Source organism: Lithobates pipiens, unplaced genomic scaffold, assembly GCF_037356315.1.
Source record: "Lithobates pipiens isolate NorthernLeopardFrog02 unplaced genomic scaffold, aLitPip1_a1.2 Scaffold_25, whole genome shotgun sequence".
NCBI lineage: Eukaryota > Metazoa > Chordata > Amphibia > Anura > Ranidae > Lithobates > Lithobates pipiens.
The window spans coordinates 233,376,449-233,394,937 of NW_027507787.1; the positions used below are offsets into that span (position 1 = coordinate 233,376,449).

At 46.2% G+C, this 18,489-nt stretch overlaps 1 protein-coding gene across 1 annotated transcript in view; it reads left to right on the forward strand.

Annotated features, from left to right (window-relative positions):
- SLIT1 (slit guidance ligand 1) overlaps nt 1–18,489 on the forward strand; it is a 539,732-nt gene that overhangs the window by 92,104 nt on the left and 429,139 nt on the right. The window lies entirely within an intron of this gene.

The following is an 18,489-nucleotide window of genomic DNA, read 5'->3' on the forward strand; positions in this document are numbered from 1 at the left end:
AGCTATATTTCTGGTCAGTTATGATGCGTGTCAGCTATGTTGCAGGTCAGCTATGTTGCCGGTCAGTTATGTTGCGTATCAGCTATGTTGCCGGTCAGCTGTGTTGTAGGTCACTTATGTTGCTGGTCAGCTATGTTGCTGGTCAGCTATGTTGCCGGTCAGTTATGTTGCGTATCAGCTATGTTACCGGTCAGCTATGTTGCTGGTCAGCTATGTTGCCGGTCAGTTATGTTGCGTATCAGCTATGTTGCCGGTCAGCTATGTTGCCGGTCAGCTATGTTACCGGTCAGCTATGTTACCGGTCAGCTATGTTGCGTATCAGCTATGTTGCGTATCAGCTATGTTGCGTATCAGCTATGTTGCCGGTCAGCTGTGTTGTAGGTCACTTATATTGCTGGTCAGCTATGTTGCTAGTCAACTATTTTACGGGCTACTTATTTTGCCGGTCAGCTATGCTGTAGGTCACTTATGTTTCTGGTCAGCTATGTTGGAGGTCAATTATGTTTGGAGTCTCCTAAATTGCAGGTCGGCTGTAATGTGGGTCAGGAGTTGTGCTATAAAATACACGACTCCAAGACGGGAGACAAATTCCACAAAGGACTTATAACCCTACACACCCTTTTGAAACTGATTGATCTGGTTTCTACACCAGTGGTTCTTATCCTCAGTCCTCAAGTACCCCCAACAGGCCTTGTTTTCAGGTTTTCCTTTCTCTTGCACAGGTGCTTTAAATCAGAGACGATGGCTTGGTATTTTGGAAAGCTATTTTATCTAAGAGAAATTCCCAAAACATGGCCTTTTGGGTGTACTTGAGGACAGAGGTTAAGAACCACTGGCCTAAACTAAGTGATTCTACAGTTTTGCCATTATTTTCAAGCTTTTGTAGCAAACAAGAGATATAGAACGTCCCCCTATGTTGTGAGTCAGCTATGCTGGGGAGTCAGCTATGTTGTGGATCAGTTATGTTGGCATTCAACTTTGTTGCGGGGTCAGATATGATGTGGGTCAGTTACATTAGCATTCAACTATGTTGGGGGTCAGCTGTGCTGGGGGTCAGTTATTTTGGGGATAAGCTATGTTGTGGGGAATTTACAGTATGTTGTGGGTCAGCTATGTTGGGGGTCACTTATGTTGCTGGTCAGCTAGGTTTCTAGTCAACTATTTTGTGGGTGATATATTCCAAAATGGACTTATAACCCTACAGACCCATTTGAGACTGATTGCTCTGGTTGGCTACACTAAGTGATTCTACAGTTTTGTCGTTATTTCCATGTTCTTGTATCAAACATCAAACCTCAACTATGTTGGGGGTCAGCTATGTTGACATTCAACTATGTTGGGGGGTCAGCTGTGCTGGGGGCCAGCTATGTTGTGGGTCAGGTATGTTTGCATTCAACTATGTTGGGGGTCAGCTGTGCTGGGGGTCAGTTATGTTGACATTCAACTATGTTGGGGGGTCAGCTTTGCTGGGGGTCAGCTATGTTGTGGGTCAGTTATGTTGGCATTCAGTTATGTTGGGGGTCATCTGTGTTGGGCGTCACCTATGTTTAGGGGCATCTATATTATAGGTGAGTTATGTTGGACTTCCGCTTTGTTGGGGGTCAGCTATGTTGTAGACAAGTTATGTTGGCATTCAACTATGTTGGGGGTCAACTATGTTGGGGGTCAGCTATGTTGACATTCAACTATGTTGGGGGGGTCAGCTGTGCTGGGGGTCAGCTATGTTGTGAGTCAGTTATGTTGGCATTCAACTATGTTGGGGGGTCAGCTGTGCTGGGGGTCAGCTATGTTGTGAGTCAGTTATGTTGGCATTCAACTATGTTGGGGGTCAGCTGTGTTGGGGGTCAGCTATGTTTCGGGGCATCTATATTATAGGTCAGTTATGTTGGGGTTCAGCTATGTTGGGGATCAGCTATGTGGTGGACAAGTTATGTTGGCATTCAACTATGTTGGGGGGCCAGCTATGTTGACATTCAACTATGTTGGGGGGGTCAGCTGTGCTGGGGATCAGCTATGTTGTGAGTCAGTTATGTTGACATTCAACTATGTTGGGGGGTCAGCTGTGCTGGGGGTCAGCTATGTTGTGAGTCAGTTATGTTGGCATTCAACTATGTTGGGGGGTCAGCTATGTTGTGAGTCAGTTATGTTGGCATTCAACTATGTTGGGGGTCAGCTATGTTTCGGGGCATCTATATTATAGATCAGTTATATTGGGGTTCAGCTATGTTGGGGATCAGCTATGTGGTGGACAAGTTATGTTGGCATTCAACTATGTTGGGGGGGTCAGCTGTGCTGGAAGTCAGCTATGTTGTGGGTCAGTTATGTTGGCATTCAACTATCTTGGGAGTCAGCTGTGTTGGCGGTCAGCTATGTTTCGGGGCATCTATATTATGGGTCAGTTATGTTGGGGTTCAGCTATGTTGGGGGTCAGGTTATATTGACAATCAACTATGTCGGGGGTCAGCTGTGTTGCAGGTGAGTTATGGTTGGGGTCAGCTATGTTGTGGGGCATCTACAGAATGTTGTGGGTCAGCTATGTTGGGGGTCAACTATGTTGCAGAGCACCAATGTTGAAAGTCAGTTATATTTGCTTTCAACTATGTTGGTGGTCAGCTGTGTTGGGGGTCAGCTATGTTTCGGGGACATCTATGTTAGGGGTCAGTTATGGTGGGTGTCAGCTATGTTGGGGGGTCAGAAGTATTGCTTTAAATTACACTAAGATGGGAGACACATTCCAAAATGGACTTATTACCCTACACACGCTTTTGAGATTGCCGTGCATGGCTACCCAATGTGATTCTGCAGTTCTTCTGTTATCATTTTTTTTCTCTTGTATCAAACTTGGGGTATAGAACCTCAGTTATGCTGGGGATCAGCTATGTTGAGGGTCATCTACGTTGCAGGTCAGTTAGGTTGGAGGTCGGCTATGTTGGGCATCAGACTCCGGAGTATTGCTGTAAGATGGGAGACATATTCAAAAATGGACTTCTATCCCTACACACACTTTTGAGATTGAGTGCTGTGGTTGGCTACACTAAGTGATTCTACGGTTCTTCTGTTTTGAATGTTATGCCCTTGAGCCAAACTTGGGAAGCAAAACCTCAGCTATATTGTAGGTCAGCTATGTTGCTGACCAATTATGTTGTGGGTCGAATGTGATGACTAGCTATGTTGGGAGTATTACTGTAAAATACAGTACACCAAGACGGGAGACGTATTCCAAACTGGTTTGATAAAAGAGACTACTTTTAAGACTCATTCCCCTCATCTTGTACTTGTATGCTAGGAGGTAATCAGCAGAAACTGAGTGTGAGCGTTTTACCATAGCTCATAGGTGATTGTTGAAAATTGGAGAAATCAGAACGCAAAGCATGCAACTTGGTTAGCCCCGATGGAGAAAATGATGGTCCATTGTCCAGGTCTTAGCCGGTCAAATGATAATTATTGGCTTCTGTTTTTATTTTTTTTTTTTCATTGGTCAGATGTTGGCATGTGAATATTCTCTAATTCAGAATGCATTTGGTGGAATCTTATTGTATTTATCACTGTGGTATATTAAATGTGAATGTGGGTGTGACTGTGCTAACCTCAAATGAATAAAAAGAAGCAGCTACAAAAAATGTGACAAACATATGAAGCATAAATGGTGAATATTGTAGCGCTAACACATATATACATATATTGATATATAAGTGAAACCAGGCAAAAATATACAAAGGGGACATATGTGGAGGAAAAATATGAAAAAGTCCAATAAATGAGGAAATCTATTGAAGAAAGTCTGTGCATCAACCACCAGTAGAAGGTAAATCAGAGATGGAATGAGCTGGCACTGTCCGGCAAGAAAAACATCAAGGATGGTAGATCTTCAACAAAGGATAGAGGTATATATACTCTTACCAGAACAGGTGGACTCAAATGTCAGCGAAAAAAGAGTCATAAAGGCAAGGGTGCCGTAATCGGCGGATAAACAGAACTCCAAAGGATCCAGGACCTTCATCGATGTTTATGGGTGACGTCACCCATAAACATCCGTGGAGTTCTGTTTATGCGCCGATTTAGGCACCCTTGCCTTTGTCGCTGACATTTGAGTCCACCTGTTCTGTTAAGAGTATATATACCTCTATCCTTTGTTGAAGATCTACCATCCTTGATGTTTTTCTTGCCGGAGGACAGTGCGAACAAGTGGACTCAAATGTCAGCGAAAAAAGAGTCATAAAGGCAAGGGTGCCGAAATCGGCGGATAAACAGAACTCCAAAGGATCCAGGACCTCCACGGATGTTTATGGGTGACGTCACTTATAAACATCCGTGGAGGTCCTGGATCCTTCGGAGTTCTGTTTATCCGCCGATTTCGGCACCTTTGCCTTTGTCGCTGACATTTGAGTCCACCTGTTCTGGTAAGAGTATATATACCTCTATCCTTTGTTGAAGATCTACCATCCTTGATGTTTTTCTTGCCGGACAGTGCCAGCTCATTCCATCTCTGATTTACCTTCTACTGGTGGTTGATGCACAGACTATCTTCAATGGATTTCCTTGTATATTAAATGTCTCTAGGCAAATATAAAAAAAAAAATTAAAACGCAATCGGCTCTGTGTTCTTAAAGTTGTACTAAAGTCTCAGATTTGTTCACCCATTGCACATTGATATAGCTGTAAATCAGAGGAACATTAAAGTCTTGATAAAAAAAAATGCCCAGAAGCATATTTTCTTCATTTGCCACTACAGTTACGAGTTCCTGTGCTCTTCTTTTTCTGAAGCTCCGCATTTTGGCGGGGTGGGCCCTGCCCCCTTCTTCAGAGCTAACCTGAAAAAGAGCTGAAGAAAGGGGGGTACATCCCCCGAAACCTGTTAGGCTTCTAGTTTTGGCACACATGGTCAGATGACATCACCTGTGGCTGAATTTGTGTTTGACACGCCTGTTCCTTTTTTATATTTGTGAGTATGTTTTGTCTTTTGGAACCAATAAACATTGTTGGAGGTAGTGCACTAGGCATTTACACCCTCCTGTGTGTTTTTATACTACTAACTATACTTAAAGCGGTAGTAAACCCGCACATTTTTTATTTATTTTTTTAAACCTGCAAAGCAAAAGGCATAATGAGCTAGTATGCACCGCATACTAGCTCATTATGAAATACTTACCTTAGAACGAGGCCCCGACATCTGGCCCGATCCACGATACATTCTTCCGGGTATCGCGGCTCCGGCGCGGTGAGCGGCCGGAGCCGCGATATCGTCACTCCCGCGCATGCGCGCGGGAGATTTCAGTCCGGCCGCTGTGCCGCTGCCGGATTTTGACGGCGAGAATCCCCTGTGCGCATGCGCCGCTGCAGTCAGCGGCGCATACCGAGGGGAATATCTCCTAAACCGTACAGGTTTAGGAGATATTTTTTTTACCTACAGGTAAGCCTTATTATAGGCTTTCCTGTAGGTAAAAGTTAAAAATGTGGGTATACAACCACTTTAAGAAAATCCCACCCCCCATTCTAAGCCTATTCTGTCTACTCTGTAGACTAAAGGAAAGATGTACTTACCTATTCTGAGGGCACTCCAGTTGAGTCTGAGTCACATGAAGATTGGCTTCAGTGAAGAGGAGAGTTCGCTGACAAAAGCTGCAGAGCCTGGACGTCACCCATAGGCTTGCTATGAGGTATCTGATGTCCTCTGCCGCTCCTCTATACTAAAGCCAGTGCTTGGAGTCGATCGTAAGACCGGAAGTCGTCTTTCACCACGTCTAGATCCCTAAATGCATTGAGTTGCTGCCATGTGATTGGCTGATTATCAATTTATGTTACCGAACAATTGAAGAGGTGTACCTAATAAAATGTCCGATAGGTGTATATACCTGGTATAAGAATACCTGATAATTTGCCTCTTGAAGTTCACTTTAGAGCAGAGCTTAGGCTAGCGGTGGGAGAAGCATCACAAGGAACCCATCAGTTGTGTAGCAGTACTCGTGCTAACAAGAGACATTCTGATAGAAGGAGAGAGTAGAGTGACAGAGAGATGAGCTCATCAGTCTGCTGCTTCTCCTTTCACTGTGCAGTCACAGGAGTGGGGGTCTGTGAAGTTCTGCACACCGTAATGGATGGTAAAGGCTGTCTATTAGCACAAGATGCAGGCTATGGGATGGATACAATGCTTGGGGGGGTTACAACTAAATAAAATATTCTGTGGTCTCCATCTAACCACGTTTCAGGTTCTGTATGAGGGCCCTGAATGTGAGTGCCGTATGTGTCTGTACCTGCTACGGGGATGTGCAGAGATCATGCATGCTTAGGATGTAATCCCGCACTACGCTATGATTGTCACGGGGTGATGGTGAATAATTAGGAGGTCTAGTTCAGGCTCGATGATTTGTAAACCCACAAAGCGTAGAGATATCATTCTCACCCTTTTCTAATCCACTCATCATCATAAAGAGTTACGCAAGCGGAGACACTAGAATTTACTTTTTTTTTTACGAGTAGCCGGAGCTGCCATTGTGTGTTCTGAGAATGGACGGTTACCGCCATGTGTTAATACGATCACTTGTGTCTGGCAAAAACACAAAGCTGAAGCATTGCAGACTCTTTTCTATATAGAGATAGACAGTTTTATATAGGAGTTGTAGTGGGTGTGTTGGTGGGGTGGATATCTTCAAGGGTACGATGGTTTGTTGGCTGGATCCCTCTTTCCACAGGACTACAGATATTGAAGTGAAACCTTTCTTCTTCTTTTTTTTTGGTTACTGTTGGCTTGATCACCGAGAAAATGGCACTTTACCCTCGCTCCACTGCAGGAATCTGCTTCTAGTGGTCAACAGTGCTCTGGCTGACGTGTTTCCACCCTCGGGTCACAAAGAATATAACTGAATTCAGCCAGCTACTCTGTAACATCTGTTGAAAGAGGAATATTTATTTGCTACATAGTAGATCACAACTGTAAAAGGCTAACGCATTTCGGCTGCTTGAGGAAGGTTGTCTTAGCCGAAATGTGTTAACCTGTTTGAATATGTAGCAAATGAATATTTATATTTCAATGGATGTTACGGAGTAGCCAGATGAATTTAAATATATATATATATATATATATATATATTCTTCCCACTCTAGTAGCAGGGGCACCTGGTAGCTGACAGGAGTAGGCAATCACAGTGGACTTAGGGAAAACCAAGTAAAGACACCTTCACAAGGTCAACAAAAATATTCCCCAGCATGGTAAGGTCATTGAATATGGAACTAGAATGGCCTCAGCTTCATATTGGGCTTGGTTGAAGACTTGGCCCCTACGGTGGCCAAGCAGACTGTCATGGTTATGCAGTGATCTTCCTGTGTTTGCTTACCTCCCCTCATGTGTTCAGACTAAGAGTCCAGCCACTTCCACCTGGTGGTTTTTATAACCTCTCCTCTAAGCATGGTTCCACCCCAGGCCCTATCAGGGAGCCCTATATTAACCTGTGCACTGTAGGCCATCAGTGCTGATCAACCATTGTGTATTCCTTTGTGTGTTAGCTTCCTGTTTCCTGCCGTGTGCTCTGCTACTGTTTTCCGTTACTGACTTTGGCGTGTCTATGACTATCTCTGTTTGCCTGTGATCCTGACCTTTTGGCATGTCCCGACTATTCTTGTCTGTTTGTGACCCCGGCCTTGGCTTTGTCCCTCACCATCCCTATCCTCCTGTTGCCTACTGTGGGTGTGAGCTGGGGGACCCTGGGGGTCGCAACCTGGAGCCAGTTGCAGCCAGGTCCATCCTCACCACTAGAGGCGCTGGTGAACACCTGCTGGCTCTTAGACTCCGTGCCCCAGGGAATCTTACGCTCTAACCCCAGTGGGATCTGTCCCCCATCTGCAGCAGTCAGCCGTAGGGTCCACAACCCTGCGGTGCACTCCTGATCCCTACGGTGTGCACCTGTCACCTCGCCTCAAGGTGACCTGACACAGACACTGCTGGGGCTCCTCCTATTCTACACCAGGAAGGTCATCACTCTCACATGGAAGAAGCCCACTCCTCCACTGGTCACATACTGGATGAAGCTGGTCAATAGCGCTCTGCCCCTATATAAGTACACTTATTACAACAGAGGGTGCCCCAAAAAATTCAACAAGGTATAGTCCAAATGGCTTCAGGATGACTCCAAGGCGCATGCGTCGGACACTTCTCATTAAGTGATAACCCCCTATGTTCGTAATATTTCTGGTTGGTGGGGGGGGGGGGGGTTGATTAAAGCCTTGTAGGCTGGACTGAGAGTGAGCATTTCTCCTGTCCTATATTTGAGGTTGAGCATGAGCCACGCACACACACACACGGGTTAGCAAGGTGTTTATACTATGTTACCTTTTATTTTTCTGTATTGGCAGGACGTGTGGCAGTTGCCAAGCGGTCTTCTCAGTTTTGACCCCTGCGTGGGTATTCCTTTTGTTTTGTTTTTTCTCTTTTAATAATTCAATAAAAAGATGAAAAGAATGGCCTCAGCTTTGGCTTCTCCCAGGCCACACCCACAGGTATATTTCACCCCACCCACAGGCTTAGTCATAGACTAAGCCTTGTGGGGCGGGGCGAAACTTGTCAGAGGGCATGGCCTGGGAGGATTCGAGGCGGAAGTCATTCTACTTCCATACTGAATGCATGGCTGATCAGTGTGTGGCATCTCTTTGCTTCAGTTTTACCTATTAGGCTTGGATGAGCTCTGTTGTCGAAGCTGGCACCCACTCCTTCAGGGAATTACTGGAGCGGCCACTCAGAGCTACTTTTATGGGGTCACACTGGTAAGGTCAACTCGTACAATTCCCCAATATGCACCACTGGCAGCAAACCTCTTAGCCCTTGTACACACGGTCGGAGATTCTGACGGAATGTGTCCGATCAAACTTTTTTGTTGGATATTCCGACTGTGTGTGGTCTCCATCGGACTGTTTCCGTTCGAGTATCCGACGGACCAAGTTTTCCAACTTGTTTGAAAAATTTTCCAACAAAATGCTCCGATCCTACATACTCCGATCATGTGTAGAGAATTCCGATCGGACAAAGTGCCACGCATGCTCAGATCAAATTCCTAGACCAAAGCTATTGGCTACTAGCATGAACGTAGTCCCATTGTAATGAAATAACGTCATCACGTCGGATTTTCCGACAACTTTGTCCGACCGTGTGTATGCAACAGTTTCGGACAAAATCCGTCTGACAAAATCCGACGGACAAAATCCGAAGGATTTGGTTGTCGGAATCTCCGACCGTGTGTACAAGGGCTTAGAGGAAGGTTTGGCCAAGAAAGGTCTTAAATATTCATATTTCAGCCTTGTTGCCTCTTCCCCCTCTATTAACAGGAGCAACTGGTAGCTGTCTGGAGCAGACAATCACACCAGGTTTAGGAAAGACCAAAGACAGATCTCTCAGTTGAGCTTTAGCCGAATACAGTCAAGCTGTACTAAATTTAAGGAGGCATCCATGGTTTAGATAGGATGGCTACACTTTTAAGTGTGTTCCTCTGGTCCCCTTCCACACTGGGTGCTGGCCTTAAGAGCTCATCCCACTCAATCTATGAAGTCTCACCATAAAGCCTAATCAATACAGTTGGCTTCCAACATAGTCCCTATCCTAGGCCAAGCCTCTTTAATGCATTTCACCCTAATCAGGCTTATTTGTAGAGGCCTCCATGGTCTTTACAAATAAGCCCAATCAAAGGGTCATGGCCTAGGGCAGTGATGGCGAACCTTGGCACCCCAGATGTTTTGGAACTACATTTCCCACGATGCTCATCAACACTGCAAAGTGTGTGAGCATAATGGGAAATGTAGTTCCAAAAAATCTGGGGTGCCAAGGTTCGCCATCACTGGCCTAGGGCAAGGACTATGTCTGAAGCCAACTGCTTTGATAAAACTTTATGGAGAGACTTCATAGTACTGCGACCATCATGTTCATCAACACACTTAATTGCAGTGCACCAACAATCATAATCAAGTTGTTTGGGATTGCTCTTCAAGAATATAGTTAACAAGAAAATGTCCTCATCATCAGTTTCCTCTTCTCCTGCCTCCGTCCACCCATTGACCAGATCTATCTTAAAGTTCTTTATCCAGCAAGCCCTATAGATAATGTAGCTTAGATCTCTTCTGACACATCATAGAATGGGCTGTATGGTATGTCTAGTGATTTGTGGAAGGGGGGAATCTTTGGACCCCCTCCTACATTGTTTCCTGTCCATTATTCTCGGGGCTGCTCAATGGAGGCCGGCTCTTTGGAAAACACAGGGCTGTGCTGTCACTTTCTGGCTGTTTTGATCTCTTCTAAATACCATAATTAATCCAATTGCAACAGGAAAAACAACAGCGAAAGAATGTTAAATCTGGTTCGAGCCGCCCTCTAAGCTGACATCCGTAGTAAATACGACACATATTTGCATGTATTTATCATGTAACGTGCTATGAAAGGACTGCCAGCCGCCCCAGCTTATGCCCTGCCATTTGGGGAAGTTCAAGTCCCCGTGCCTACCAGTCACTTCCAATTTTCTTCTTGGAAAAAATTATTCAGACCCAACATTACTGTGGTGTATAGAGTGTCCAAATGTTATTTGATTAAATCTATTTAGCTTTTTTTTACGATAAGGTTTGCATTACCAAAACTGACCATAAGAAGGTCTTTGGCGTTTTATTAGTATTGTTCTAGAAACTTGGAATTGGACATTTTGCTTATTCGGTTCATATTATTCATTTTTATTCTCTCACTTGAGCTAAAGGCCAAGAAGTGCTAAGTCATTTTGTAGTTATGAAGAATAATTCCATCTTTTGTTATATTATATAATAATGGAAGAGATTCCTAGGCTGGCCATGCCTTGCTCTATCTGAATATGCTGGTTGCCCGGCTGTCATTATGATCCTATTACTGTGAGTAATTGACACAGATTTATAATCTCCGGCTCTCCGTGCTTGTTTGGACCTTTAGCAACTGAGGGTTTGAAGCCTAAAGATCAGGTGACCTGGGTTCGTTCCCCACACGGGCTACCATAGAAAAAAAAAAAGATCAGGTGACCGATATCCCTAGAAGATGGTCAGTAATGTCGTTCTATGCGTTACTTACATGACAGGCTATGGATTTGGTTTAAAAGATAAAGATATGTATTTAGATACAGCATTTAAAATTATAACATAAAATTATAAAAAAAAATTAAATACTGTAATTATAATAAAATAACATATCCTATAGAAATAAACTCTTTGTTGGTCAATGACGTGCATTGTTCCAAGTGAATATATAAACGCCACTCAATGATGTCACCGCCCTCTAGTGATTGGATAGGCTGCATTCTCAGTGATGTCACCGCTCTCTAGTGAATGGATAGGCTGCAATCTCAGTGATGTCACCGCTCTCTAGTGATTGGATAGGCTACAGTGTCAGTGATGTCACCGCTCTCTAGTGATTGGATAGGCTGCAATCTCAGTGATGTCACCATACTCTAGTGATTGGATAGGCTACAGTGTCAGTGATGTCACCGCTCTCTAGTGATTGGATAGGCTGCAATCTCAGTAATGTCACCGGTCTCTAGTGATTGGATAGGCTACATTGTCAGCGATGTCACCGCTCTCTAGTGAATGGATAGGCTGCATTCTCAATGATGTCACCGGTCTCTAGTGAATGGATAGGTTACATTCTCAGTGATGTCACCGCTCTCTAGTGAATGGATAGATTCTCAGTGATGTCACCGCTCTCTAGTAAATGGATAGGCTGCATTCTTAGTGATGTTACCACTCTCTGGTGAATGGATAGGCTGCATTCTCAATGATGTCATCGGTCTCTAGTGATTGGATAGGTTGTATTCTCAGTGATGTCACTACTCTCTAGTGAATGGATAGGCTGCTTTCTCAGTGATGTCACCGCTCTCTAGTGAATGGATAGGCTGCATTCTCAATGATGTCATCGGTCTCTAGTGATTGGATAGGTTGTATTCTCAGTGATGTCACTACTCTCTAGTGATTGGATAGGTTGTATTCTCAGTGATGTCACTACTCTCTAGTGAATGGATAGGTTACATTCTCAGTGATGTCACTACTCTCTAGTGAATGGATAGGTTACATTCTCAGTGATGTCACCGCTCTCTGGTGAATGGATAGATTCTCAGTGATGTTACCAGTCTCTAGTGAATCGATAGGCTACATTCTTTTCAGGCTCTTAGCTGTTCCCGTCATCTGCGGGGGTAACTAATCTTCTTAGGATCCTAGTTTTTCCCATCCCATCTCAGTCGCTCAGTCTTGGTGCCATCTGGCCAAGAACTAAAGCATCTTTTCCGAAGACCTGGGAGCAGTCACGTACCAGTGGACCTGCTTGCCTTAATGGGACAGGGCTGCTATAGGGAGAAGAAACGCCAGCCAGCCATAGTTCCTGGCCTAGGCACCAGTCTGTGCGTTTACAATGGGCCTCAGATTCAGAAATGAGAAAGTTAGAATGCTTTCATGGGCAAAGTTATCGACTTTGGCTTACTTCCGAGAAGCTTCAATCGGCTTGCTTAGAGCTGCTTTTAGTTGCTTTGGCCTTCATTTTGACTTATATGGAAAGAAACGCAGAGAAAATGTAAATGAATGCTTGTCTGGGCAAACCCTCCTATCTCCTTATATTCTAACCATGTGGCTCCATAAAATACCCTGCTGGTTTCTAAATTGGATAATCCGATGACTGAATCCTACAACCGTTTTGTCTTTTCCTTCGCTGTGGTTTAGCATATTCTGCCTTTCAGATTTGGCTGCCTTTTGTTCAGATACTATCAATGTACTGAGTGTAATCAATTCCGACACACTTTGGCTGTCTACAGATTGGAAGTGAAGGGGTTCTTATATTTCATACAGGTAGCAAGTCAGGTTGCAATTTACTAATGTATGTTTGGAATATCGTTAGTGGCTTGGGCCACCTAAAGCAACGTAAATGGAATGGTCACACTGTGGTTGATTTATGGCCAGGACCCGCCGATTGGTGGGGAGGAGCGAGTGACAGGAGAAAGCTCTGTGCTGTGTAGGTAAAAAACACAGAGCTCTCTTCTGACCAGTGGTGGCCGGTGGGTGCTTTGTTTGGGGGGGCAAACAATGGACACCCCCCCACGGTGTGACATGGCACTGAACCATCCCCCCCCCCCCGGGTTGTCCGGCACTTACCCACAGGGCTGTGATGGGCTCCTCCTCTCCTGCAGTGTGTGCAGCAGCCGTGGCGGCTCCAGCGGCTCCGGTGTCCGTTTTTCCAGCGGCTACCTCTGTCGTTTCCTACCTCCTCTTCCTCCAAAAAAGCGCTAGGCATCCAATAGGATCGCCTGGCGCTTTGGCAAATCAGGAAACAGGTCTCACAAACCTGCCTCCTGATTGGCGGGGAGGAACTTTAGTGTGAAATTAGCGAAAATTCATTCATCTGTGGTCACACAACTGGGTGGCCTCGGAGCGCAATGCTCTGCGCTCCGAGGCCACCCTTTTTTGAAGCCTATTAGAGCCTCTGGCTCTAATCAGGTGCTTCAAAAAGACACCACCCCCCCCCCCCCCGCATTGGAATCCATGGTTTGGCACCACTGTTATTAGATCAGGGGGCCGGACGCACGAATAGGGAAGGCGGCGCCCGTGTGCCCTCTATGGACGGGGTGCCGCCACTGCTTTTGACAGTGGTGATGTGTCGGCTTTTGTCTCCCTGCAGGGAATAAAAACCAGCACATTGCTTAGTAAAAGCAAGATATTAACCCCTTCCCAGCCAGTGTGTGAATACAGTGCCACCTATTAGTATCTCCTCATCAGTGCCGCCTCATCAGTGCCCATCAGTGCAGCATATCAGTGCCCATCAGTGCTGCCTATCAGCGCACATCAATGAAGGAGGAAAATGACATGTTTGCAAAATTTTATAACAAAGTATGAAAACATTGTTTGTTTTTTCAAAAATTTCGATCTTTTATCTCTTAGCAAAAAAAATAGAAAAACCCCAGGGGTGATTAAAAACCACTAAAAGAAATCTCTATTTGTGTGAAATAAATATCAGACGGGTACAGCGTTACATGACCCGCAATTGTCATTGTCAAAGTGTGACAGCGCTGAAAATTGGCCTTGGGCAAGAAGGGGGTGAAAGTGCCCGGCTGGTAAGTGGTTAAAGGGCCCGAGAGGCGTCGGCACAAAGGGGTTAAGAAAAATTCTAGTTAGTTATTTCTCCACTTTAGGTCTGGTACTTTAGGTACTTTAAAATAATAAAATGAAATGTCTTGTTAAGCGCGCGGAGGGGGGGGGGGGGGGTGGGGCGTCATTGAAGAGGGTGAAGGTGATGCTTTAACGCAGCTGCATGCCGCTGGCTTGTGGTCTTTTTCGAGGAATCCTCCTGATGGTGGTAACCATGGCAGATAAAAAAAAAAGTATAATTTCTTTATTTCTTTCCTTATTTCCCATTGTCTTTGTTACAATGTTTGTCTTGTTTTTTTGGCTGGCTGAGCCGGGGGCCTTCGCCGCGATCCCTACAAGGCTCAGTCGCAGGGAACAGCTGTGGCAGCAGACAGCAAAGTCCCAACTCTGCGCCCCCCCCCCCCCCCCAGAGCTCTCCGCGGAGGGGGGGGGGATCTCCCAGTCTTCCATTATACACGGCCGCGGCCTGCGTCCCGCTGGGTATAATTAATGGTTTGCCCTTCCTGGTATGCCTGTCTGTCTTACTTGAAGTGCACAAATGGGATCAGACCTACTTGGGAGAACGAGGCATTTTAGGAAATGATGTTTGGATTATTAATCATGCTTGTGGCCGGCTAAGGAGCCATTGTGCGCGTTTATTCACCGCCGGATTAAGGAGCGCAATATTTATTTATTTCTCTTTTTTTTTTTCCTTCCACCCCCTCGTCTTGTTACTTGCTTTACTCGTCGAGGGAGGTTACCATCGGAAAATAAATGGGCTGTTTTATTGGCGAACAAAGAGTTAGGCAGCGCTGAATATTTTATAAAGCCGCTCGCGTGTTGTTTTAATGCTCTGTAACCGTTTTCGTATTAGACGCCGAATCGCTGTGCGGAATTATATTAAACCGTCACTTATACTCAGCTATTGTTTGAAAAAAAAAAATGCGTGCGCTCATATATCTTAATGTACACTGGCGGTGTCACGCGGTTGGCGTCAGAAAGGCTAATTAATCAGTGTCAGAGAACAAGGGGGGAGGGTTTGTTTGCCGTCCCCCCCCCCCACAATAGTTTAACGCCAGTCGCCACTGCCAATGACACTGGCTGGGAAGGGTTTAACATCAGGGGCGAGAAAAGGGTTAACTGTGTGCCTAGCCAGTGTTTTACTACTGTGGGAGAGGTGCTTGTACTGGGGGAAGGCATAGATTGGTGTTCCTTCCTAGCAGAGACCCAGGATCCATGTTTTCTGTAGTGACACAACGGCGATCTGCCTTGTTTACATAGGCAGACCACCGTTCTGTAAGTGTACTGAAGCACTGGCGGGTGGCGGCGGACATCGAGTCTGCCGTACCAGCCAATCAGCTCCTGCTGTGTCTAATCACAGCAGGAGCAGGCTGGAGCAGCTCCTCCACGGTGACGGTCCCCCCGCACTCAGCCCCTCCACGGTGACTGCCCCCCCCCCGCACTCAGCCCCTCTGCAGTGACGGTCCCCCCGCACTCAGCCCCTCCACGGTGACTGCCCCCCCCCCCCCCCCGCAGTCAGCCTCTCTGTGGTGACTGCTCCCCCCCGCACTCAGCCCCTCTGCAGTGACGGTCCCCCCGCACTCAGCCCCTCCACGGTGACGGCCCCCCCGCACACTCTGCCCCTCCACGGTGACTGCCCCCCCACAGTCAGCCTCTCTGCAGTGACTGCCCCCCGCAGTCAGCCTCTTCGCGGTGACTGCCCCCCCGCACTCAGCCCCTCCGCGGTGACGGTCCCCCCCGCACTCTGGCCCTCCACAGTGACTGCCCCCCCACAGTCAGCCTCTCCGCAGTGACCGCACTCAGCCCCTCCACGGTGACGGTCCCCCCGCACTCTGCCCCTCCACAGTGACAGTCCCCCCTGCACTCAGCCTTTCCACGGTGACAGTCCCCCTGCACTCAGCCCCTTCATGGTGACTGCCCCCCCCCCTCAGTCAGCCTCTCCGCGGTGACGGTCCCCCTGCACTCAGCCCCTCCACGGTGACGGTCCCCCCCCCGCACTCTGCCCCTCCACAGTGACAGTCCCCCCTGCACTCAGCCTTTCCACGGTGACAGTCCCCCTGCACTCAGCCCCTTCATGGTGACTGCCCCCCCCCCCCCCCCCGCAGTCAGCCTCTCCGCGGTGACGGTCCCCCCGCACTCAGCCCCTCCACAAGGACGGTCCCCCCGGCACTCAGCCTTTCCACGGTGACAGTCCCACTATAAGTCTCTGATCGCAGCTATTACTAGAAAATAAAATGTAAAAAAATAAATAAATAAAAATATCTCATAGCTTGTAGACTCTATAACTTTTGCGCAAACCAATCAATATACGCTTATTGTTTTTTTTTTTTTTTTACCAAAAACATGTAGCAGAATACATATTTGCCTAAATGTACATTTTTTATTTCATGTTTTATAGCAAAAAGATAAAATATTGTTTGGGTTTTTTTATTTTTTTTTTTCAAAATTGTCGGTATTTTTTTGTTTATAGCGCAAAAAATAAAAAAACACAGGGGTGATCAAATTCTACCAAAAGAAAGCTTTATTTGTGGGGAAAAAAAGGACATCAATTTTGTTTAGGTCAATCATCGCACGAGCGCGCAATTATCAGTTAAAATAACGCAGTGCTGTACCGCAAGAAAATGGGCCTGGTCATGAAGGGGGTAAACCTTCCCGAGCTGAAGTATTTAAATGTTTAGAAAATTAAGATTATTTTATTTATTTATTTATATATTTTTTACAAATCAGTTTTTTTTTAATTATATCAGAATATTAAAATATCAGTTAATAACCTTAAAAACAAATTCTCCTTTTGTGGTTCAGTTGCAGACCTCAGAAGGAGAAGCATCCAAATAACAGAGTACTGGAATGATCCTTTTATCCTTGTTTTCAGCTTGACTTGTCCAAACTACAAATCATGTGAAATAAGAGAGAGCCAGTAACATAATAGTGCTCATAGTCACCGCCCTGGAGGCACACACAAGTTTCGGTGACGTGGGAACCAGGAAGAGTTTTTTTTAGCTACTTCTCCAAAATGTAATCATTTCAACCACGGAAGAAGGATTCTTTTATACAAAGTTACCATACAGCAAACCGTTGTTACAAAAATTATACTTTTTTTTCCTTGCAATATGAATTCCTTTTTCGGTGGGTACATATTTTTTAGTAGTTTTTTTATAAGTGTATCACTTGCTTTAGTGTTTCTAACCCAAAGTGCCGTGTTTGGGTTCCCAAACTGTGCCAGGACCCAGTTGGCCCCCGGATTTAGATGGGCGGACCAGTCACCAGTATTAATGTCGGTTGGTGCACACGGTGCCGTTTGCTGCTATGATGTTGGCAGATGGCCCACCTGCAGCACGGAAACTCATGATCCTGATCTAGGGCAGACGGCATGCAGGGACATCCCCAGTGTTCAGGAAAGGCTCCTCCAGACCTGCTCCCCCTCCCACCTTTCCGCCGTCCTGCTGGAGCCACAAATGGGGGGCTCTAATGTGAAGAGAGGACTGTGTGCTCTGTGACTGAGGGACTGTATGATGGGGTATGTTATTTGATTTAGGGGGCTTTGTGATGGGGGGACTCTGTTATGATGAGAAGATTTGGTGATGGGAGGATTTGATGTGATGGTGGGACTCTGACCACTAGGCAGGACTGTGATGTGATGGGGGGGGGGGGGCTTTTGGTGTGAAGAGATGACTCTGATGTGATGGTAGGACTTCTGATATGATGGTGGGACTCATCCCCTTTAGAGTGCCCCCTTACATCAGTGTCCCCATCTGGGTGCCCCCCTTACATCAGGTGTCCCCATCAGAGTGCTCCCCTTACATCAGGTGTCCCCATCAGGGTGCTCCCCTTACATCAGGTGTCCCCATCAGAGTGCCCATCTTACATCAGGTGTCCCCATCAGAGTGCCCCCCTTACATCAGGTGTCCCCATCAGAGTGCCCATCTTACATCAGGTGTCCCCATCAGAGTGCCCCCCTTACATCAGGTGTCCACATTAGAGTGCCCCCTTACATCAGGTGTCCCCATTTAGGGTGCCCCCTTACATCAGGTTTCCCCATTAGCATGCCCCTTACTTCAGGTGTCTCCATCACAATGCCCCATCTTACATCAGGTGTCCCCATCAGAGTGACCTTTATATCAGGTATCCCCATCAGAATGCCCCCCTTACGTCAGGTGTCCCCATCAGAGTGCCCCCTCACATCAGGTGTCCCCATTAAAGTGCCCTCTTACATCAGGTGTCCCCATTTAGAGTGCCCCTTCAATCAGGTGTCTCCATCAGAGTGCCCCCCTTACATCAGGTGTCCCCAACAGAATACCCCTTTATATCAGGTGACCCCATCAGAATGCCCCCTTACATTAGGTTTCCTCATTAACATGCCCCTTGCATCAGGTG